Source organism: Erpetoichthys calabaricus, chromosome 1 (assembly GCF_900747795.2).
Source record: "Erpetoichthys calabaricus chromosome 1, fErpCal1.3, whole genome shotgun sequence".
Lineage (NCBI taxonomy): Eukaryota > Metazoa > Chordata > Cladistia > Polypteriformes > Polypteridae > Erpetoichthys > Erpetoichthys calabaricus.
In genome coordinates this window covers 64,552,618-64,576,876 of record NC_041394.2, presented here as the reverse complement: position 1 = coordinate 64,576,876, position 24,259 = coordinate 64,552,618, and the positions used below count along the sequence as shown (strand labels likewise).

General features: G+C 37.1%; 1 long non-coding RNA gene across 1 annotated transcript; it reads right to left on the bottom strand.

Moving 5' to 3' along the window:
- Window positions 1–8,161: 8,161 nt before the first annotated feature.
- LOC114645734 (uncharacterized) lies at window positions 8,162–23,542 on the bottom strand. Its single transcript, XR_003715183.2, has 3 exons — window positions 23,486–23,542; window positions 22,071–22,108; window positions 8,162–8,608 (listed from the first exon to the last, which is right to left on the bottom strand). It is a non-coding gene; the product is annotated as an uncharacterized LOC114645734 (long non-coding RNA).
- Window positions 23,543–24,259: the final 717 nt, after the last annotated feature.

Below are 24,259 nucleotides of genomic sequence, written 5' to 3'. Positions count from 1 at the left end.
AGTGAAAGACAGGCTCATGCTGCTGGCCTTAGAGCAAGGCAACCTGTGAGAGGCCCTCTGCCCAGACCACCTGCATGGCCTGACCCTACAGCATTACAATGCCTGGCCATTAAGAGCTCTGTGGTCACTGTTCTCTTGAGAAATGCATACTGGTGTTTGGTACATGCCCTGGCATATCTTTCTTCCTAACCATAACCCCACAGAACACAATGTCCTGCAGTTGTTCTTTATTTCTTAATATTATACAATTTCTTGTATTAGGAATTTGTTAGTTTTTGCATACCCCTTTGTACATTGTACAGCGCCCGAGGAGCAATTGCAGGTTAAAGGTCTTGCTCAAGGTCCCAGCAGAGTAGGATCTCTTTTGGCAGTGACGGGGACCAGCAACCTTCTGGATACCAGCACAGATCCTTAGCCTCAGAGCCACCACTGAGGCTTGTTGGTTGTCTGTGGCAGAGGTGTTAAGCAGTGATGGCTGCAAGATGCGGCCACACAAGATACTGAAGGACTGATAGGTGACTATTATTTATATCCACATTTGGCGTTATTGCTTTGTTGTTTTTGTTATTTTACTGTTTTATAATATTATTACTTGCTATTTTTTATTTCAGAAATTAAGGATGGAAATGAATACCAACAATGAATATTGAATTTCTTTTTTACTTTTGTTTATAAAATTACTAGCAGGGTACCCAGTGTTGCCCATGATGGAATAAAGTGAGGATGTGCTTACTAACTAAACTCCCCATTCGGAAAAAGTTTGAACGGAAACCAAAATTTCACTGACTAAAGGCACCATTAACTCTGTATGTTAAGTTGGGTTAAGTGTTATATGCATGCAGACTTACATGAACATCAACTCTGCTGTTTTGGTGTAAAGTGTGCTTTTCTGGTGTTGACCCTCCCATTAAGACTACCCAGCAAAGTTCCTGAAACTCATTGAAGCTTATCATTTGCATTGTATGAACAATAATGTAAATACAAAAATTGTGGAAGTAAACATAGCCATTTCTTAGGTGATGCGTGACTTTTATGTTTGTTACCACACCACAGCCAAGCCCAACATCATTTCAGGTGAAGCACTGACTTGGCATGCAGCTTTAATTGTAAGTAGGGTCAAACAACCAACGTGTCAAAGTAATGTCCATTGGGTGAACTGTTTTGTCATGATAATGCCGTTTTCATGTGGACAACACCCTAACTTAATCGCCACAGCCCACCCACAAATAACCCTACTTCATATTAAGATGATAAATGGTATCAAAAGTAATATGCATGTAAAATGTTATGAACTACAACTAAGACATTATAGAATGATGTTTTTTTGTACACTTACATCCCCCCCAACAAATAAAACCACTATTCCAGATGAAATATTTGGAGCAAAAAGCAACCTGGGCTTTAAGTTGGTTCAGCTTTATTATACATGCACAATTTCATTAATATCATCTCAACTATTCTGTAATAATGTACAGTTTTTGGGTTGATTCCCTTCCATTACAACACCCTCCCTGATTACATTTTTGAAATGCTATGCAGCCTCTATTTTATGTTGGACCAACAGCAACCTACATACAACATTTTGTGACTATTTCTGCATGATTGGCAAACAAACAGAAAAAAAAAAAAAAAAAAAAAAAAAAAATCTCCAGACAGAAGAGCAACTTCAGCGGCAGACTGCTGTCAATGTCCTGCTCCACTGACAGATTGAGGAGATCGTTCCTCCCCCAAACTATGCGACTCTTCAATTCCACCCGGGGGTGTAAACGTTAACATTTAACATTATACAAAGTTATTGTCTGTTTTTCACCTGCATTATCATCCATCCATCCATTTTCCAACCCGCTGAATCCGAACACAGGGTCACGGGGGTCTGCTGGAGCCAATCCCAGCCAACACAGGGCACAAGGCAGGAACCAATCCCGGGCAGGGTGCCAACCCACCGCAGCTGCATTATTATCATTCTTTAATTTAATATTATTTATTGTATCAGTATGCTGCTGCTGGAGAATGTGAATTTCCCATTGGGATTAATAAAGTATCTATCTATCTATCTATCTATCTATCTATCTATCTATCTATCTATCTATCTATCTATCTATCTATCTATCTATCTATCTATCTATCTATCTATCTATCTATCTATCTATCTATCTATCTATCTATCTATCTAACAGAGAAACAGGGAAAATACAATCTGAGGTGTTAAATGAGGTCCGTAGTGTGCAAAACAGATAAGTAAAATCAGACACAAGAGAGACAGAGCATTACAATTTTATTTATATAGATTAAACAAAATGTCATTGAACATCAATAGGTATTTGTAGAACAATATTTATGGATTTTATAATTAAATTTTTACAACATGCTTACTCATTTACTTTGCATTCCATCCATCCATCCATCCATTATCCAACCCACTATATCCTAACTACAGGGTCACGGGGGTCTGCTGGAGCCAATCCCAGCCAACACAGGGTGCAAGGCAGGAAACAAATTCCGGGAAGGGCGCCAGCCCACTGCAGTACTTTGCATTCCATTGTATAAAATTTCCAATTCTTCTGCCATCAACCAGCTCAGGCTGTAAAGAAACTCATTTACTTTGTAACTTAGTTGATTTTCTAATGCAAAGGTTCCCTAGCTCAGTCTTAGGGTATTCTGTGGCTGTGGTTTTCATTCCAACCAGTTTCACGAATAAATAATACAGTCTTACTTCTAAATGATCTAATTGTTCACTTAGTCTTTTTCTTCTCTTATTTTGGATTCAGAAATACATGCTGGAATATTTATATGTAGCTAAAATTCAGAAATTAGCATTCTTTTGCCAAATATCTTTAAACGTTAACTTCCTATCACCATATTCTTGTTAATTCACCCTTTCCTGTGGAGTTTATTCCCTTAAATGTTTCCAAAAACTAACAATTTTTGATAAGCAGTAAAGACACGGGTGCAAATAACACTGAATATACTAAAGGGAAGCAGCCATGTCATTTGTGACATAATTAATAAGAGAAGCCTTAAATGACAAGAACATAAAGAGCAAAATCTTAAAAAGCAAGAAAAAGAACAATAATTAATGGCACAAACACAAATACTGGCTACATTCCCCTAAATATTTATCAAACCCATTTTGTAATTTTTGGATTGACACAAAATAACAGGTCATTTAATAAAGGCAGCTGTCCAAACCAATTAAAAGCAGAAGGTTGTTGGGATGAGCACCTTCACTTAAGGTGGTCTGCAGGACTGAGCTTCAGGACCACTTAGTCATGACTAATTGGCACAAAAATGAATGAACCATTGAAGTAGCAGCTCTGCATTACTATTCAGTGTCATTTGCACCCGTGTATGCACTGCTCATCATTAATTGTCAGTATTAGGAAGCCATTTAAGGAGAAAACGCAGCAGAAATAAGGTGAATTGGAATAAATGTGTAAAAAGAAAGTTAAGTGTTTTAAATTGTGATAAAGCAAAGACATTTCTGAATTTCTTCTAAATGTAAATAGGATACTAGAACATTTTACTGAATGTAGAATAAGAAAAGAATAAAGGCCTGCTAGACAATTAGACTGACCAGATAAAAGAAAGACTCACTGATTTGTGAAACTATTTGGAATGAAAATCTGTAGCCACAGTAGGTACACCAGGACTGAATTTGGGAACCCCTGATCTACTGTATATGGCTTCTGAACTACAAAAGTGCCACTCTTAAGTCATATACAAACAACCTAGACCAGGGGTCTCCAGCTGCGTTCCAGGAGTGCTACTGTGACTGCAGGTTTTCATTCAAACCCTTTTCTTAATCATTGGCACTTTTCTTTGCCACTAATTAACTTTGTTGCCCTTAATTTTAATGACCTTGATGTTGATTTTCTTTTTACAAAGAACACAGTTAAAATGTTTTGTGCACCTGAGCAGATCCAAATTTACTGAGACTTTCACTTTTCTTTATTTTCAGATATTGTGTGATGGACACAGGTTAGCTGCTCATGTGTTGGCTCGTTTTGTATCTCATTATTGTTTGGCTGCTAATTATGGAAAAAAGAAACAATTGAGGGGTCCAAATCTTAAATTGCAAGTAAATTAAAATGACCACAAAAGAGGTAAAAACCAACAAGAACTGGGGCCTCGTGCATTAATGGTGTGTATGCACAAAAATGTTGTGTATGCCAGTTTGCACACTCAAAATCAGATGTATAAAAACGAAACTTGGAGTAAAGCCACACACATTTTCATGGCAGCCTCACACCATGTGTATGCACTTTTCTGCTCGGTTTTGCAAATGGGTGGCCCCCAGCGTCTAAGCGGTGCTACTGCTTCTGTGTGGTTTCTATTTCTTTTTCATATTTGCATCCTTGACGTTGGCTTTATCAAATACACCTGGATTAATTGCATATCGTTTACAATTTTAAGTCACTAGATTGTAAATAATCTGTAACAATATAATGGTGCACACAATGGCCAAACTATAGGTGCTGGTCATAAAATTAGAATATCATGACAAAAGTTGATTTATTTCAGTAATTCCATTCAAAAAGTGAAACTTGTATATTAGATTCATTCATTACACACAGACTGATGTATTTCAAATGTTTATTTCTTTTAATGTTGATGATTATAACTGACAACTAATGAAAGTCACAAATTCAGTATCTCGGAAAATTAGAATATTGTGAAAAGGTTCAATATTGAAGACACCTGGTGCCACACTCTAATCAGCTAATTAACTCAAAACACCTGCAAAAGCCTTTAAATGGTCTCTCAGTCTAGTTCTGTAGGCTACACAATCATGGGGAAGACTGCTGACTTGACAGTTGTCCAAAAGACGACCATTGACACCTTGCACAAGGAGGGCAAGACACAAAAGGTCATTGCTAAAGAGGCTGGCTGTTCACAGAGCTCTGTGTCCAAGCACATTAATAGAGGCGAAGGGAAGGACAAGATGTGGTAGAAAAAAGTGTACAAGCAATAGGGATAACCGCACCCTGGAGAGGATTGTGAAACAAAACCCATTCAAAAATGTGGGGGAGATTCACAAAGAGTGGACTGCAGCTGGAGTCAGTGCTTCAAGAACCACCACGCACAGACGTATGCAAGACATGGGTTTCAGCTGTCGCATTCCTTGTGTCAAGCCACTCTTGAACAAGAGACAGCGTCAGAAGTGTCTCACCTTTGGACTGCTACTGAGTGGTCCAAAGTTATGTTCTCTGATGAAAGTAAATTTTGCATTTCCTTTGGAAATCAAGGTCCCAGAAACTGGAGGAAGAGAGGAGAGGCACAGAATCCACGTTGCTTGAGGTCCAGTATAAAGTTTCCACAGTCAGTGATGGTTTGGGGTGCCATGTCATCTGCTGGTGTTGGTTCATTGTGTTTTCTGAGGTCCAAGGTCAACGCAGCCGTCTACCAGGAAGTTTTAGAGCACTTCATGCTTCCTGCTGCTGACGAACTTTATGGAGATGCAGATTTCATTTTCCAACAGGACCTGGCACCTGCACACACTGCCAAAGCTACCAGTACCTGGTTTAAGGACCATGGTATCCCTGTTCTTGATTGGCCAGCAAACTCGCCTGACCTTAACCCCATAGAAAATCTATGGGGTATTGTGAAGAGGAAGATGCAATACGCCAGACCCAACAATTCAGAAGAGCTGAAGGCCACTATCAGAGCAACATGGGCTCTAACAACACCTGAGCAGTGCCACAGACTGATCGACTCCATGCCACGCCGCATTGCTGCAGTAATCCGGGCCAAAGGACCCCCAACTAAATATTGAGTGCTGTACATGCTCATACTTTTCATGTTCGTACCTTTCAGTTGGCCAACATTTCTAAAAATCCTTTTTTTGCATTGGTCTTAATTGCTATTCTAATTTTCCGAGATACTGAATTTGGGACTTTCATTAGTTGTCAGTTATAATCATCAACATTAAAAGAAATAAACATTTGAAATACATCAGTCTGTATGTAATGAATGAATCTAATATACAAGTTTCACTTTTTGAATGGAATTACTGAAATAAATCAACTTTGTCATGATATTCTAATTGTATGACCAGCACCTGTATTTCAACTAGCATGGCTGCTTTAGCCTTGTTAGAAGACATCACAAATGGAAGAATCAGAACACATATTTAGAGATCATACTGATTTCTTGTCCAATGATGATGATTGGCTTCTAAGTCAATTTAGATTTCCAAGAGCTATCCTCTTGGAGCTGTGTGCTGTTAGAATACTAGGATGTATACTGATATAATTTTTATGATGAAATGCATTAAGGTATACATATTACGTTTTACAGATAAATTTCATTCAAATAATGCAAACTGTTGAAAATTAAACACGTGGGGCATGGTGGATTGGCAGAAGTGCTGCTGCCTTGCAGTAAGGGGGTCACGTCCCGGTCACACCCTGCCGGGATTTTGTATGTTTTTCTTGTGCATTCTTCAGTTTCCTTCCAAAGCATGCAGGTTAGGGGATTTGGTGATTAAATTGACACCACTAGTGCATGCATGTGCTCGTGTTCACCCTTTTGGTGATCTGGCTCTCTGTCCTGGGATTGTTCCTGCCTCATGCTTGATACTTGAGACAGGCACAACCCTGGATGGATGGATGGATGGGTGGAATAATTAAACACATACAACCAAGATTTTTCAACATTCCTTAAAAGGTTTGAAGAATCAGCATTCTAAACTGGTTTAACATTTTTTTACAAACACTTAGTGATATAGAGTATAGATCTTAATATTGTAAAAGTTTCAGAGAGTTGAAATATTATGAATGTAATGTATTCTGTGTGGCGATCACTGTCGGCATAAGAGAAAACTCATTTAAGAAGTACAAAGCAATTAATGACTGGGTCAGGAAACACATAGAATACAAAGCATTTAACGTGCTACTTTAGTTATGATGGGGTTGAAGAAACTCTAGTAAATTACATATCAATTTTAAAATGAAGTTTACAGTGTTCTACCTTAAATGACAAAATAAACGATATTAAAATGGAAATTTTGAGATTCCTTATGACACTAATATGGTGACTTTGATATCTGACCACTTCTTCTCTCTTTCTGGCACTGTGCGACTCTCTGAACTTGAACATTTCAGTGCCACACCATGCTGCACCACTCCATCAATTTCAAACGAAGGTGACTATGTAGAAAATTGAAGTAATTTGTTTTTGAAATTCTTAATAAATAGAGTTAAAAAAGTGCAGAAACTTTTTGAATGTTCCTTGTAATCAGAAACCAATTTTAAGTCTCTTCTGTTAAGTGTTGCTCTTTTAAAGTTCTTTGCAATACTGCAACAAATCATCATAATATTATTTAAAGATATTTTCTGGTGGAAAAGCAAGCTGATGTTGTAAAACACAGTCATACTCAAACAACTATACTGGAGTCACACTACGCCAGTTTAGACTGAGGCATAGTCTTGACTTAAATGTCTTCAGGATGTAGAAAGAAAAGGGTGATCTTAAAAAAAAACCTCCTACATAGACCTGCAGACTGACAAAGACCTGAAACTGAATTGTTGTCAATGAATTAGAGCTATCAACTGCACCACTAGACCACACAATGACAAATTTATTGGCAAACAAATATTTTGGGGGAAAAATTCATTTGAGACTTGTTTTCTGAGTGGCTGATGCCAATAGATACTTAAAGTGAATTAAAGAAAATAGCTAGTTGGGCCATTTGTGGATTTTTTTAAAATTTTAAATAAACAATTGGTAATCCTAATCTCAAGAGATATTACCATCAAAATAAAAGAAGAATGCAATATGTACTAGCACCTTCACATCCAAGATACCTGTATTTAGGCTTATTTTCAATTTATGCACATTAATATTGAACATGGAATGCATTTTCCATGCACATTATAAGAACAATAATAATTTGATCAATTTTAATGTGTATGTTTAGAATTCACTTCTTAATCTGGATTAAGATTTGTATTTTTAACACCTTTTAATGTAATGTTCTTAATAAGCACCAATCAAGTGCTGGTCATCCATCTCTCAAAATTAAATAAAATACATTTTTTGCAAATAAAACAATTCATGTTGTTACAATCAATTTTCTGTCCAATAGTTACAGTTCTTGATATGTATTTGTGACATTTCACAGGATGGGATGGGATGGGATGGTGATAGTGGAGCACCTTAATTACCTACTCTGATATTTGAGGTATGTGCTTACTGGAAAGTATTTAACAAAAGTGTGATTTTTAACAGCCATTTTGCCAATGATAACGTTAATCCAAATTTTAGGAAATACCTTATTTTTAAGTACTAAAATAATGTTGGTCTCAAAAGCAAATGAAACTACCATCCAATCAGTGCTCAAAAATGTAAAATGAATGATATAGAGATAAGAGGTCAGTGCTGACATAAAGAGCATTCTATGGCAGATTTGGTAAGATTTGAAAATAATGACCACATGAGTCTGCTAATAATGAAAAACAGTTTAGACAACTTAAATTTGATGATTCAAAGCTCGGGTATTAACTGATGAATAATACACTTTTTCCTCAGGTGTCTGTGGCTTTCTGTGTGCATTTTTCTTCACATTCAACTGGACATATTGCAGATCTGATGTATTTTCTTGAGGGGTCTGAAAGCAAAAAAAAACCATTATATTATTTTACACTTTATTATCAAAAACAATGAAACAACCATTACTGGTCATTCCTGGAATGGTGAATCAACATAATTAGCTTTACATGAGCACTGCAGCAAAATCTCATTTTAGGAGTTTGCATACAGGCTACAGCTGACTTTCAGTGTTAAAGGCAGTTAGAATGAGGATTTCACTTCTTAGTTAGAATTTAATGTTCAAACCCTTGAAGTGTCTGTGATGGACTACTTTTAATCATATCTGATTTCTGAGCTGCTCTGTAACCACAGACCCGTGCCATGTGTACTGAATCCTGTTCATTTACAACGTCTTCAGTCCATATGTCCTTCCTTGATCCCCTACATTTGTTCTCTTTTTGATGCCTTACTGGCTTCTGATATTTTCCCTACTAATTTCTAGAAGTCTCATGTGATTCCTATTTTCAAGGAACCCTCTCTCAGCCCATCTGCCATTGAAAATTACTGTCCTGTCTCCCATCAGCTATTCCTGTCCAAGACTCCAGAACACATAGCCTTCAAACAACTCTCCTGTTTACTCTCTGACAACAATCTTCCAGATCACTTTCAATCTCAATTCCTCAACGATCACTCTACACAGACTGCACTGCTTTCAGTCACAGCTGCTCTTAGATCTGCTCTACCCATTTGTCTCTCCTCTGTCCTTATCCTTTCTGACCTTTTGTCAATACTGTTAACCAGTCTCTTATCTCTTCCCTCAGTAAATTCTGTGTCCATGGTTCTGCTTTGGACTGGTTCAGGTCCTACCTTTCCAAGCAATATTTTTGTGTCTGCTGGTCTAAGTCTTTGTCTTCTCCAGAGAAACCTTCCATAGGTGTGCCTTAATGATAACTTTTGAACCCAGTTCACTTTCTTTCTACATTCACTCCTTAGGCAATGTTATTTTATCTCATGGCTTCTACTACCACCTCTGTGCTGATGATGTACACATTTTCTTCTCATTTCCTACTACTCATATCTCCAATTGTCTCTTTGCCATGTCATCCCAGAAGAATACTCATCACCTTAAACTTCCTATATTCTATATTATGATCCTCCCTCCTCAGATTTGTCATTAAGCATTGCTCTTGCCCTTTTACCATCAATCATTGTACGAGTTTGACTTTGGCATGACTTTAGTCTCCTCACCTTCACTCAATTAATGTATTTCTACAGTGACCCAATTGTGTTATTTCTTTTTTCATAATATTCAGAAGATCTGACCCTTCCACATTAATTATACCATGCAACTCCTTGTTCAGGCACTGGTTGCCTCTCAGCAGGATTATTGCTACTCTTTCCTGGTGGGACTTCCTTCATCTGCTACTGAACCTCTTCAGGTCCTCCAGAATGCAAGTGCTCTACTGGTGTTCCCTGTTCCCCGTTTCACTCCTACTACTGCTCTACTTTAGTCTGTCTACTGGCTTCCTGTTGCTACAAGGATCCACTTGAAAACTCTTTTCTTGACTTAGCTCTCTGAATGGTTCTGTTTCTCAGTATCTCCAGTCATTGGTCTCTCCATATGTTCCCACTAGAACTCTCTGTTCTGCTTCTTCATGTCTGCAGACGATTCTTCCTCATGCCAGATGTGCAAAGACTGGACAATACTTCTCCATTCCTGATCCAGTTCTATTCAAACTGTCTTTCAATGTGTGAATGACATCTGGAAGTGGATGACTGATTGCTACCTGGAGTTAAATAGCAGCAAGTCAGGAGCTATTGAAGTGGGCACTCCCTGTCAAATCAAAAAGTCTGATGTTATCAATACTAATTTAATTCCTTTCTCCTTTGTTACTTATCTTGGAGTTAAAACAGACCCCACATTTTCTTTTCAAAGTCTTTTAAACTTCCTTTTACCATTTAAGGAACATAGCTGTACTTAGACCAAGTTTATCTACTTATGTCAATGAAAACTTGCTTCCACACCCGAATTTTATTACATCTTGACTATTGCCATTCTCTGTTTTTGGCCTACCCTAAACACCATCTATACTTTGTAGCAAGTTCAAAACTGTGCTGCACATGTACTAACAATTATGCATGAATATATCTGCATACCTAAAGCTTTATCATCCCTTTCCTTTTTGTCTGTCAAGGAGAGGATCCATTTTAAGATTCTCCTTCTAGTCTATAAAGGTGTCCTGCTTCTGCTCCTGCTCATCTTACCTACAACAACTGCTTAGCTAAGGTCCGGGTCTGCTACTTTCTGGTTGTTTCACAGATATAGATATGCACTATAGGCAACCAGGTATTTTGTTCCATTGGTCCACCCTTATGGAACAAACACCCACAATCTATTTGACTCTCTGCATCGTTAGAGATTTTTAAAAGAAACTTAAAGACGCATCTTCTTCAATGTGTATTTTGTACATTTCATTAACTAGCTTTTATCTCTGTCTCTTAATACTCTGCTTATATTTACGCTTTAATTTATTTTTATATTGTAACTGTTCTGCTATGTTTAAGTCTATAATTTTTTCTAATTTTCATTGTTTAATAATTTATTTTATTATATGAGGCAACTAGTGATGTTATTGATTGTGCAATATGATAAAATGTATTATTATTAATTCCATAATAGGAAATGTGCTGTAATTTCTTAAATAAAAAATATAATTACTTTATTGTTAATTCTGAATGTCATTTCTTTATAATCACATGCTTACATTTACATTTGTTAATTTACTGCAGTGGTTCTCATGTCTAGCCCTATGGCCTCACCCCCCAATTCCCACCCCCGTGGCTGCAGGTTTTGTTCTAAACAAATTAAAATCTTATTTTAATTACTCTCATTAAGACGGCCATTATTTCACAAATTTTCTGTTTTAGTGTTAATCCAAAAATGACAAAACTAGCCTATTAAATTTAAATAGATATTTAGCAAGCATTAATATATGTTACATTGGGATAATTTAGCATTTTTATTCTGGGGATTTAGAGGATCTATTAAATAGTGCCTTCCATATCTGTCTATCTAGTCATTCCATATGCTCTCATGGTCCTTATCATAGTGTCAATACACATCTTGGCCTGTCCAGTACCAGACCCATAGGATAGATCCAGGCTAAAATGTATTACACCCTTTCCAGCATGATGCTCAATCTGATGCCAGATTTCCCATTTATACTATGCTCCAAACCTTCAGTCCGTAACATCCACAGTCCTCTTATTCTTTCCATAACTTGTCCTATCAATGTGGAAAGGAATAGGTTCACCTGCCACCCAAATTTTATAATACACCTGTCTCTAAAATGCCCAATACTCTGCGAACTTGCACAGTTCACCATTCTACCAAAACCCACACCATACTGTCTGCAGCCCTACCTCTGTAATCTGTCATTTAACACATCCATAGCATAAATCCAATCTAAATCTTACTGTGCTTCTGCTAATAGAGTGCCCATTCTGTGTCCATTTCCACTGCTTCCATAAATCCACATAAAACAATCACTAGTATTCTGATTCTCAAGTCTTGCATCCCAGTTTATCATTTACCACACCCACAGAGTCATTCCCACCCTAATTTTATTCTGCACTTGCTGCCAGTCTGCCAAATCCTGTGCAAGTTTGCCAGGTTTACCTCACCTGGGTACAAATTCACATTGTAAGATCCACAATGTTCACCCCCCAACCTGTCTTGTACTACATCAACAGGATAAGTCCAACTGAAATCTTTTCCTACCTTTATGATCAGGATACCTATATTTCCTTGTACATAAATATTGCCTCCTTTCCTTCAGGCCTGAAAATTTCTCAGCTACTTTCTGATTACATTGAATCATTTCATTGCCAAAAAAAAATAACCTCATACTATTGTCTACATCAGTGTTTCCCAACCATTCTTCTTTGGCGGCAATCTTTTTGTAACCTGAAAACATCCCAAGGTACACCACTGTCTACTAACCCCAAACACAGTATATCTCATATACGTGCTCAACTGCCTGAAGATGCAGGACTACATGAGAAGCCAGTAAAAAAGGAGCTCCGAGATCAGCGTTTGCAGACATGGCACGTAGTGACCACTTTGTTGGCATCTCCCAGCTGTTTTGTCCCTTTGCCCACCCCTTTCTGCCTCAGAGGCAACTTGTATGCCCACTATCTAACAGCCTTGTGAGGCTCTCTGGCAACGACATACCCAGGCAGTTGTACTTTAGCAGCCTGGAGATGCGTCTGCAACAGAGCAATCACAGAGTTACTTTTATGCCAGCTTCACCAGGTAATCCTGTCTTCCTCAGACAGGTTTCAACTGCCTGCGGAGCTTGTCCTTCTCAGGTTCAGACCCAGATGCACTACACTACCATTTCCATGGCACACCTGGGTAGTTCTCACGGTGCACCACTGTGCCATGGCACACTGGTTAAAAAAATTTGTCCATTGGTTTTGTCCGTTTATAGGAGATGGACGTCTGAAGCAGAGCTCCGCTAGCAGCGGCTTTATTTTCCCACGTATTTCATATTATTTAGAGGTATCCTGTATTTAACCCGACCAAGGAACTTCCACTACAATATACAAGCATGAGTAACAAGAAGAAAAGTCAGAAAGAACCAGAAAAGAAACTTAAAGCTGCATCAAAGTCCGGACAGACTTCCGGCCTGAGTGCAAGTGTAAGGTATGGCCTCACGGAGACTGACCTGGAACAGGCAGACGAGTGCACAGAATTCCTGGGACCCCGCTCCATTGTATCGTCTCCAGTCGAGAGTGAAAATGGGAGCGAAGGTGCAAGTGATACAGGTCGCGATGGATCGCCGATTTCTGAGGATCATTCGAGACTAGAAAGGGCTCTGCAGGACGTGCTCTCATCTACTCATCGCGAGCCTGTAACAGGAGCTGCATTTTCACTTGCGGAGCACGAAAGCCGAAGCGAACTGTCCGAACTGAAAGAGATGATCGCTACACAGAAAGAGATGGTCGCTACACAGTCCACTGCCATGGTTACGGCCATGAAGGAGCTTAAGAAAGATAACACAAATGATCTTAAGAAGGTGGCCATTGAGCTCAAGAAGGATAACAAAGATAAGGAAACGCGTTTATTTAAACGTTTTGACGTGAACTTTAAAGCTATGTTGGAGAAATTAGTGGAACACATTGAAGAAACTAATTCCAAACAGAAAAGGCTTGATGATCATATTAATGACGTTTCAGATCAGCTGGAAGACGTTAAGCAGGGACTCACGGCTCGAGTGGAAACAGCGGAACAACTGGCATCTAACGCCGATGAAAAAGCCACAGCTGCGAACTCGGAATGCAAAAAAACTTGGAGACAGACTTGCAGCCCTGGAGGATGGGTGCAGAAGAAATAATATAAGAATTGAGGGTATACCTGAGAAACGAGAAAGCTCAAGCCCAGTGAAATTTGCAGTAGAATTACTGTCTAAAATAATTGGAGATGACTTTAAACTCAACATTGAGGTAGCCACGGCTTATCGCACAAAGATACCAAGCGCCTTTAAACCTAGGTCTTTTATTGTCCGCTTCGAGCGACTAAGATGTAAGCTTGATGTGATGGCACTTCTCAGACACAAGCAAGAGATTATATTCGAAAATAATCTTATTCGTATTTTCCCCAACTTCTCACCATCAACAGCTGCAAAACGCAGATCCTACATCGACATTAAAAGGATGCTACGGAAAGCCGATATCAAATACAGCCTCTTGTATCCTGCCAAACTGAAAGTGGAAGTTCAAGATCGACATTATATTTTCTTCAGCAAAGAAGAAGCTGAAAAAGAACTAAAGAAGCTGTTTCCGACACTTTTTTGAAAGTTAATAAAGAGCCGTATTCTATCAAGGCACGGGAAGGACCTATGATCTGATCTCTGGATCCATGTTTAAAGAGACTGGTATTATAATTATACATCCCTTATTTTCTTTTTTTTTTTTTTTTTATCTGGACTTTATATGTTATATGTTTATGTTTTAATCAGAGTTCTAGAGTTATAGACGTGAGTGTGAAAATGTGGAAGTGATTAAAGTAGGATTCGTTTTATATTTTTTTTATTTTTTTTATTTTACTATACCTTAAAGTAGACTGTTTAACTTCATACCCTTGGTTTATTGCTTGTTCTACTATTTATACAATTACCATTATACTATTACAGTAGGAATTACCAGGTTTATCCTAGACTAGTTTTTAAAATCATTCCCAGGGTTGTTTTTTTTTTTTTTTTTTAATCTTAATATCTTAACTTAAAAGCGCTGAAGATTATTTCAAGCTTAAATATTGTTAATGAGAACATTTTCGGCAGATAGTATTAAGAATTTAACTGCAAAAGATATCTCTGTTTTAATTCTGTTACGCCGCTGCAGGGTGGGGTTTGTTTTGTTTTGGACGTGCTCTGTCTCTTCGTTTGTCAGAGGACTGGAACATCGCAAAGTGGGATCTAGCCTCATGTGGGGAGGCAAAAGGGGGGGGGTGGGGAGAGAAAGGGGGGAGAGAAGGAGAGCAGGTTATATCTAATCTATTCTTGTAATTCTTATAATTATAAATATCAATGCAACAATAGGCTAAAATGCAATAACTCATGGGGAATCTTGAAACTAAGATTAAAAGTGTCATATTACCAATTAAAACTATAAATGACATTAAAAACTCAGAATCAATGTCTCCATGATGGGACAGTTAACTTTGTGAGCTGGAATGTTAAAGGCCTGAATCACGAATTAAAGAGAAAGAAAGTATGCTCTCACCTAACAGGCTTAAACGCTAAAATAGTATTTCTACAGGAGACCCACTTACTAACCAAGGATCAGTTCAGATTACAAAAAGACTGGACTGGCCAAATGTTCCATTCTAGCTTTATAAAGAAAACTAGAGGGGTGGGAATTCTCATACATAGAACAGTTCCATTTGTAGCATCAGAGGTAGTGTCGGACCCTGAAGGGAGATATGTGATGGTCATGGGCAACTTATATAACAGTAAAATGATTTTGATAAATGTTTATGCACCCAATGTTGATGATAAGGAATTCATGCAAAATCTATTTGCATCCATTCCCAATGTGAACACTCATAAAATTATAATGGCTGGGGACTTTAATTGTGTTTTAAATCCACTCTTAGATAGGACTCCTGTGACAGGGGGGACGACATCTAATACTGCAAAGATAATTACACAGTTTTTAAATGATCACAACTTATCAGACCCCTGGAGGTTTCTTAACCCAAACTCAAGAACATATTCGTTCTACTCACCAGTGCATTATAGCTACTCAAGAATTGATTATTTTTTTATAGATAATAATTTCCTGCCTACAATTAAATCATGCAAATATGACACAATTGTTATCTCTGACCATGCCCCTCTAGTCTTGGAGCTAAAATCATTAAGCCCCTCACACTCACCTCGCAGATGGCGTCTTAACCCTCTTTTATTGGCAGACGAGAACTGCACAGAATTTATATCCAAACAAATCAGCTTCTTCCTAGAGACAAACACGTCCACAGAGGTTTCTGCAGGAACACTCTGAGAAACTCTAAAGGCCAGATTATTTCATATCTTTCCCATAGAAATAAATTAGAAACCAAGAAAGTGTCAGAGCTAAGAAATGAAATTACTAGAATAGATGAAGAACAAACCAGGCGTCCAAGTGAAGCTCTTCACAGGAAAAGGCAGGCCCTGCATACAGAACTTAACATCTTAACAACTAAAGAAACTGAACAACTTATTTATAAGTCTAGACAGCATTACTATGAACACGGAGAAAAAGCTAATAAGCTTTTAGCTCAACAAATTCATAAACAAGAAGTTCACAATGCAATACCAGTAATCACCAACAAGAATGGAGAAGAAATCATCGACCATAATAAAATAATGCACACATTTAGAGATTACTATAAGTCTTTATATTCCACTGAGCCCAAAGAAGACAACACGCAATCTAATGCATTTCTGGATAATTCACAAATACCACAAATAGATGCTTTAAGTGCTGAGGAACTGGATAAACCTCTAACGCTAACAGAATTACTAGACGCTATAAAGTCACTACAAAGCGGGAAATCATCAGGCCCTGATGGTTACCCCGTAGAGTTTTATAAGAAATTCTCCACTCAGCTAGCTCCACTCTTATTGGCAACATTTACAGAAGCTAAAGACCACCAAATACTACCTCAAACATTTCGACAAGCATTAACCACCGTCTTTCCTAAACAAAATAAGGACTTGTTACAATGTGCATCATATAGACCAATTTCACTCCTGAATAATGATGTTAAGATACTCTCAAAAATCCTAGCTAGAAGGATGGAGAAAGTGCTGCCCTCGGTAATATCACAAGATCAAACTGGATTTATTAAAGGCTGACATCTATCTTCAAATCTCCGACGCTTGTTTAATGTTATATATTCACCAGCAAAATCAAACACCCCAGAGATATTACTATCATTAGACGCCGAAAAGGAATTTGACATGATCGAATGGAATTACCTTTTCACTGCATTGGAGAAATTTGGGTTTGGCCCGAATATTTGTGCTTGTATACCAGTCCAGAAGCTTCAGTTTGTATTAATAACATTTGCTCAGACTACTTTAAACTAGAACGTGGTACCAGACAAGGATGTCCCTTGTCGCCACTGTTGTTTGCAATCGCTATTGAACCACTGGCGGTTCACTGCCGAAATTCTTATCAGATAAAGGGGATTGTCAGAGAAGGACTGGAACAGAAAATTTCTCTATATGCAGATGATATGGTCTTATATATATCGGACCCAGAAAACACTGTCCCTGTTGTTTTAACAGCACTAACAGAATTTCAAAAGATATCTGGTCTTAGAATTAATCTGAATAAAAGTATACTCTTTCCAGTGAATTCACAAGCATATAATATTAGATTAGACACCCTACCTTTTACCATAGCAGATCAGTTTAAATACCTAGGGGTAAATATCACAAGTAAACATAAAGCTCTTTATCAACAAAATTTTGGCGTCTGTATGGAAAAAATTAAGCAAGACTTGCATAGATGGTCAACCCTTCATCTCACTCTAGCCGGAAGAATTAACATTGTTAAGATGAATATCCTTCCTAAACTTCTCTTTTTATTTCAAAACATTTCAATATATATCAATAAATCGTTTTTTAAACAGTTAGATTCAATAATAACCTCATTCATTTGGAACTCAAAACACCCACGTATCCGAAGAGCGACCCTACAAAGACCTCAGGCAGAAGGTGGCATGGCTTTACCTAATTTTCAGTTTTATTACTGGGCAGCAAACATACAAGCCATAAAAACCTGGACACAAATAAATGAACATACACAGGCTTGGTCCGCAATAGAAGTAAAATCCTGTAGTACTTCTTTATATTCCCTGCTCTGCTCTCCAATAAATGAAAGTTATCGCAAATATACTAATAACCCAATTGTGCTTTACTCACTCAGAATATGGAACCAAATTAGGAAGCATTTTAAGATGGAAAATCTTTTATCAGTGGCACCTCTGCAAGAGAACCACCTCTTTCAACCTTCGCAAGTATATCCAGTTTTTAATACCTGGAAAAGTTTTGGGATTAAAATGCTCAGAGATCTTTATATAGACAACATATTTACATCTTTTGAACAATTACGTTCAAAATTTAACCTCCCAGCTACACATTTCTTTTACTATCTTCAAATTAGAAATTTTGTTAAACAGAAATTGCCCGATTTCCCCCACCTTGCACCCTCCACAATGCTGGAAAAAATACTGCTCAATTCCGAGGAAACAAACACTATTTCCGCAATATATAAAATCTTATTAGAGTCCCTACCTTTCAAAGATCCAAGAGGACATTGGGAAGAAGATCTCTTAATCAATATATCAGAAAAGGAGTGGAAGGTAGCAAAGCAGAGAATTCACTCGAGTTCTATATGCGCAAAGCATAGAATTATTCAACTAAAAATTATATATCGAGCTCATCTGTCTCGCTTAAAACTGTCCAAAATGTTTCCAGGCCAGGATCCAACCTGTGAGCGCTGCAACCAAGCTCCTGCCTCACTGGGTCACATGTTCGGGGCCTGCACCAAACTAACATCATTTTGGAGAAAAATTTTTAAGTGCCTCTCAGACAGCCTTAGTATCACAATCCCTCCTAACCCACTAACAGCTGTGTTTGGTGTCCTTCCAGATGGACTTGAATTGGAGAAGGACAAGCAAACGGTGATTGCATTCACTACACTCTTGGCACGCAGACTTTTTTGTTAAATTGGAAGAATCCTAATTCTCCTCTTATAAGTCAGTGGGAAACCGATGTTTTATATTATTTGAAATTTGAAAAAATCAAATTTTCAGTTAGAGGATCTGTACAAAATTTTTTCAAAACATGGCAGGATTTAATCAATATTATTTTAGAATAAGAGAATTAACTATTATTGCATTTAACTCCCTTCTCTATCTCTTATTTATATAGATATTTACTTCTCCCCTTCTTTTGTCTAATGTTGCCTTATTAAAAAGCTTAAAGCAATTTTCCTTTAGCTAAGCTCTCCTTCTCAGGGGTGGGGTTTGATTTGTCTTCAAATTTGTTGGGTTATAAATTGATCTGTTTGTATGGAATGATTACAATGAAAATTAATAAAATAAAAATATTAAAAAAAAAAAAAAAAAAAAATTGTCTAGATAACTGCAGCTGCTTTAATGCTGCTTTCATTTTTCAGAAAGATGTGGACAATGATGGAGGGGTACGAGACCTAAAACAATGCTTCAGTGCCGACAGTTTGAAACAACAAACAGGGAAAGTAAACAAGGCATTACTTATACCACATCCAGTTAGCCAACTGTTTGTCATAACAAGAGCTGGAAAAAGTCAATGTGTAAGCTTGTCCTCAGTCACTTGCCTGCCGCTGAATTCTTAAGTCGGTAACTTCTTTTTTCCTTCAAGTAAAAGATTTGAAAAGACGTGTTTCATTAAAGAAATAACTGAATTTTCTTTGATTTCTGAAGTACCACTTGAAGTTGCCGTCTCCTTAAAGTCACACTTGCTCATATGTAGTTACATTCATGGCGGGTATGAACTGTGAACCATTTAATTGTTGACAACTGTCCAATCACATTAGATTAAAAAAAAACTAAAACAATACTAATTCACTGCCAATAAATGTGGGAGAGTCTGAGGCGGAGAGAGCTGCATCCCTGGAAGAATCTGAAAGCAACCAATTAATATTTGGTCATCTGCCTGCCAAAAGATCAATGACTTGCATACACTCATTCGGCCGGCACTGTTCACTCATGAAATATAGGCATTCACACAGAAATTAAATAAATACAGGTCTGAACAAATATTTAATGGATGTTGACATGCGCTGACACCAGGCATGTCGTGCAAATGAGAAAATGTATTTCATGATTATTTTGCATTACCTAATTAATTTAAGTAGAGTTTTGAAAATACTGGGGGGGGGGGGGGGGGGGGGCGCACATTACAGACTGCCACTGTTAGGATACAATTAAGGGAGGAAAGTCCACAGTAAAAAGGTACTTTTACATAAAACTAACAGGAAAAAAACAAAATTTAAAGTAATGTCAAAATACTAACACTGCTAAATTTCAAATGAGAGTTAATCTAACGCTGCTATGATTTTTTAATGCAGGATAAGAGACGAAGAAGAAAAATGACAGCTAATTAAATAACAAGATCAATTAGAGTTACTGTGGTTGATTGTGAAACTGACTGGAACAAAAACCTGCAGCCACAGTACTGAACTTGAAAAGCACTGATTAGTGGATACTTACATCTAAAGCGATATACAAAATCCTGAATTACAAACAATGGCAGATTAAGAATTTTGGTCAAATTCACAGTTAATCACTGAGAAATCAAACAGATTTATCAGTCTTGAAATTTAATTTTGAATGCTTTATGCAGGTGGCCCACGCATAATCATCTTTGTGCCTTTGGAATCAAATAACCTGAATATTTAATATTTCACTGTCATATTGTTATTAGCTACCATGCTATTTGTGTTCTGTGGTGGATATTCTGATTCACTGAAAAATACTTATGTTAGCATTTCCATTTTATTTCATTATATCATATGGTTATATAGAATACTTATAAATACTATAACACTTCTACTTGCCTAGGACTGTATTTCAGCCCACTGTTTGGTAATCAATACAAATGTTCGACCCTTTAAAAATATTGGTTAAAATATCAATATTGATTAAAAAGCTCAGCATTGTTACCTGATGCTATGGCAGACTGTTGAGTGAATTACTGGATACTATCATGCACATTTCACAGAAAACATGATGCTTATCAAAGTATGAAAAAGAAATGTCGTTTAATATGATGGAAATAATGCTAAGCAGGGTTAAAAATTAAGAGGAAGCAAAGATGGAAAAATAAAGCATCACTTTTTTTTACATTTGCTTTCAATATTTGTCTAAATTTCTTAGAAAAGTTCTAAACTGGAAGCAAAAGCAAGTTGTCTATTTAAACAAAGAGTCCAGTTCTTTAATCTTCATGTGATTAATACGCTAATTAATAACAAGCAAACACCCATAAGTTAAACTTGGGGACCCAATATAAAAATCCATGGAGGGCTGACATGGTACTTAGATACGCACTGAAATAACTGAAGTCAATAAAAAAATAAAATGGTTTGGACTGAGTGACGTGTATTGACCCCTCTCCCCCCCATTTCAATGCCATGTAATTTTAAATATGCAGGCTGGAAATAATGATTTTTAAAACAATTCTTATTGGCACTGTATTGTAAACACAAATCTTCAGATTCACATAATCCATTGAGGCTCTACTTAAATACTTCTGATGTCAAAGATTTTTCTCAATTAGGTATGAACATACCACCAGAAACAAGCAATTCCATCAACTATCTTTCTTTTAAAATTCTTATGTAAGCCCGCCAGCTGATTTCACATTACACAACTTCTGTCAGACTTGATAACTGCAGTTGCTGCTCTTGTTACCTAATCGTATCAGATTAAACAACTAGAAATCACAGGGAATGTCAAATTAGATGACTGTGTGAAGACTTTCCAGTACAGATTCACATTTCCAATGATGGCATCGGTGCCCATGCATAGACTTAAGGTGAGTTCAGCTACAATCTCTGCACTTTTTTCACATTTTTTTTAAGGTTATGTAAAATATGAGATATTAGACAGACGAGCCTCTCTTCTGTTTGTCAGGTCCCAAACACGCGCGGTCCTTATTGCTACATTACATGCATTGTATTTCTGGATGAGTACTTATTGGTTGTCGGCCCACTCTTATGTGTGAGTCACTGAGGATGTCAGGCTACACGACTAGCAGTTAAAGCATTACACCACATCTTCCTCTGAATCATTCAGATTATGTAAATAAAGTCTGTATCTGAAAATCACTGGAGAAATAAACAATGTAACATGGCCTTTAGATAAGCTGCTGAGTTTGAAGGGTAAATATCTGATATTTTTTCCAAACATATATTTACTAAGTAATGGAAACAGATATATTTACCTTCTGGAGAAAGGTCTGCTTCTTATTACGTTTTTGATCTGTGAAACAAAATGCAGGAAGAACTGTTAAATATGGAATTAACTAATTGAGTTCAATGATAAAAAATCTTTATTTTTTCAAAATACTATTAAATAACACATTTGTTGCTATTATGTATGCATTCATCTTGTAAACATTTCAGAGTATTAGGAAAAATGCAACCCATTCTAGCAGTGTAAGGCAAGAGCAAATTCTGGGTGTGATGCCACACAAACATCCACCCACACCTACAAATTCGCATTGAGTCATGGAGGACCAATTAAAGGACACCAATTAAGCAAACAATTTATGGGGGTGATGAGAAATGGGAGTAGCTGTGGAAAACCCATGTAGACACAGGGAGAACATACAAATTCTATGCAGGCAGACCAGGCCTGTGTGCTGTGAGTCGGGAGCACTATCCTCTGCACCACCTAACCATTCATTTTGACATGTACATGACACAAATTAAATATTACTTATACGGAGGTTAAAGAAAAATAGATATAAATTGCATTTCTGAAGCTAGTGTTCAAATTCCAAAAAATAATGAGGTACATTTTCAAGCAATGAAGTTTATCATAAGGCACCTTCTAAGATTCCTACATGTAGATATTGCATGAAGTGGCTTTGATGGTTTAGCTGATTAGAACAATGACAACTGTAGGAGAATATTTGAGGAAAAAGGCATTAATTTTCCAAATAAGTGGTTCAGGGTGGTCAAAATGAAGGAAGACCCTAGTTATGAAAATGGGGCTAAATGTCTGATATGGCATGGAAATTTTCCTTACAATGTTTACTATGTTTTCTGTTCTTTAATGGGATTTAGACACTTCTGAACCGATAGGCAGTTTGGTGAAGATGTTAAGGCTTTGGACCTCAAAGGTTGTAGGTTCAAATCCTGCTACTGACAATATGTGACCTTCAGCAAGTCACTTTACTTATTCGTGCTTCAATTGTAAAAAAAAAAAAAAAAGAAATGTAACCATATGTTGAAGTCACATTGCACAAATGTGTCAGCCGGTGATAAAATAATATCCTGTGGCCAATGGAGGAACACTATGTAGCCCCATTAAACATAGAATAGCACTTAATATATAAAGGGAGATGTGTACTTGTTATTTTACTATGCAAATCCACACTGTTGATCCTAACACAAATAATTTCCTTCAATTTCATTGTTCCTTTGTAAAAGTGACAATATCAATAAAGATCTATCTATCTATCTATCTAAATTTTGAATAGATCCTCAGTTTGCATAGGGGAACACCACAGGCTATGCTGGGTTTCAAAATGTAACTGGTGCCACAAACCAGAACAGCACCGGGTGCCCCAAATGGTAAGTGTATATAGTTAAATTATTTTTATAAATCAAACTATAACCAATTTCAACTTACTAGATGGAAAAGCATCTCTGGGAATTTCACTGTAACAATCTTCTTGGCTGAAAAAAAAACTTACATAAGTTAGAAAAAGTTCATATTTTACATGAATTTCTGTTTTTTACATTTTATACTCTTATTAATTATTCCTAACAGCAATTACATTTTTGAACATTAAAGCCATTATTTTTCTAAATTAGTGGCAAATAATAGTATGGATATGAATCAGATTTGCATATGACAATAGTAGGAAAGAAGAGAAATAAAGTTTATATTACTTGGAAAAAGCAGGTCAATGCAGAGTAATGAAATTTTGTTCCAAATAGGAAACAAGCAATTGAAGCAAATACAACATGAAAACAAGCAAACTGCAAAAAGTAATAAAAGGTAATACACATCAAACTGCATTAAACTTTAACGCAAGGCTACATGTATAGGAATAAGCATTTAATTGTCATCTGATTTGCTGCAACTGAGGCATCGCTTGTGGCTCTATGCTGCTCGCACTCCTCAGTGTTTTAAGGTTCACAATGTCACTGTAATTAAAGCTGATGTACATGTACAGGCCTTTTTTTCTTTACAAATTAACTTCTTTGATTGTGAAAGTATTCATGCTGTTTCATCCAATATTCCCACACTCAAGACAGACTCTCATCCATCCATCTTCCAAACTTGCTTATCCAGAGCAGGGTAGTGGTGCATCTGGAGCCTGTCCCAACAAGGCACAAGGCACAAGGGCAGACTCTCAGGCCTACTTAATACCAACTAGACAGTCAGTCATTTTCTAAC